We start from the raw sequence: 1834 nt of genomic DNA on the forward strand, positions 1-1834 counted from the left end.
GGCCTCCAGGGCTCTTTGTGCTGGACTGCCATGATCTCATTCCACAGCAGGGGGGATTGGATTGTTTTAAAGGCACCAGAAAAGTCAAAGATTATTAGTTTTTTTTGGGCAACCAGCCTTCTCTAAATTGTAGTAGGCCCCATGAGGCAGAAAGACGTTAACATCATCCTCACCAACACTTGCCTAGTAGATTAATTGCAGGAATCCAGGAATAAATGCATGTAAATGAATGTAGAATACATCCTGCTATGAATATGCTTATTACTTTGCATGTCTTCTTAACTAATAAGTGTTTATGAATGACTGCAGAGCTGTAATTTGAAGATTTGAATGGATTTGAACGGATTTGTTTAAAACGGTTAAAAGAGGAATGACAGGCATTTTCTTAAAGACAGGCATTTTCTTAAAATTTGCATGAAGGGAACATAACAAAAGTGGGACATATATAAAGCTGTCTCTGTCTTTTCTACTCATTACAGCTGTTGATCCCCAGATCTCTGCGTCACCATGTCTTTTACAGGGAGATATGAGCTGGAGAGCCTGGAGAACTTTGAGGAAGACTCTTGGTAAGAGACTTGTCATCAATCAGTTCAATCAATTTTCTTCAGAAATATCGCACATCATTTGTAAAAGTGTGATAACTTACTCTTTCAATTCTCCCCATAGGAGTCCCAGATAATATTATCGAGAAGAGACGTGACATAAGGATTGTGACAGAGATGTATCAGAACGATAACTTCAGGCTGACAAAAAATTTTCCAGAAAGACATGGATCAATACATTTACAATTGGAAAGGAGTGCGAACTGGAAAACTGGATTGGTGAAAAGTTCAAAGTGAGTTCATGTTTTGATCATTTTGCAGCATTTTATGTTTCCAAGATATTTTGTAAACAGCATTCAGTGTCATATTAGCACTATTTTCTGTGAATTTTAAGGCTGATCATAACTCTTTGTAACTTTTTATTATTTTAGACCACTGTCACCTTGGATGGTGGTATACTCAAGATTCAGTTCCCCAAATACCTTTACACTGCTCAAGTGGATGGTGACAAGTTAATCGAGGTGTGTGTGAGTGAGTGAGTGAGTGAGTGAGTGAATGAGCGAGTTAACTGAGTGTGTTCATGTGTTCAATCAGTCAATCAAGTTGCATTTTATATAGCGCTTTTCTAGCTGCAACAGCCACTCAAAGCGCTTTACGATTGTTTGTGGTGGATATTGTGACTATAGTTTTTTCAAATTTCTGAATTGTTTTTTTTTTTCTGAAATATTTCTCTTAGGTCACCAGCACTGAGGGTCCAAAGGGTACAGTAACCTCCAGGAAAATAAGCAACAGGGTTCAAGAATGAAATCTGATTCATCTATGTTATCTCAGTAGAGCGCTAAAGGCTGCCAATTGGTCTGTTAGAAGACCATGTTTCCATCTGGTTTGGCATTGCATGAAATAAAACATTGAATATTGCTTGTGAATTTGTGTTGACTTGTACCTGACTTGGTCTATTAGAAACTACCCACTGAGCACGTGGGTCGCTTTCAGTGCAGCAGCCACATGTTAGCATTTATCTAGCTCAGAATGTATTCATCTAAATGTAGCCCACTTTTAGGCCAAACTGTTAAATTCATTATTACATAATTATGAATCACCCAAACAACTTTTAACTGCCTGCAATACACAGTCCAATTCCATATATTTTTCTAGAATCATTTTAATTGCTTTTGTTTTAGTAGTAGCTATTTAGACTAAGATTAATACATCTAGATTTTCACTTTTCAACCAAATTTTAATCCAAGTTTAGCCTAGATAGCACATCTAAAATAAATTTAGCCCGGTTTTGT

General features: G+C 37.0%; 1 pseudogene; it reads left to right on the forward strand.

Moving 5' to 3' along the window:
- Nucleotides 1–507: 507 nt before the first annotated feature.
- LOC130109729 (gastrotropin-like) lies at nucleotides 508–1347 on the forward strand (annotated as a pseudogene).
- The last annotated feature ends 487 nt before the right edge of the window (nucleotides 1348–1834 follow it).

Source organism: Lampris incognitus, chromosome 1 (assembly GCF_029633865.1).
Source record: "Lampris incognitus isolate fLamInc1 chromosome 1, fLamInc1.hap2, whole genome shotgun sequence".
In the NCBI taxonomy this organism is placed as follows: Eukaryota; Metazoa; Chordata; class Actinopteri; order Lampriformes; family Lampridae; genus Lampris; species Lampris incognitus.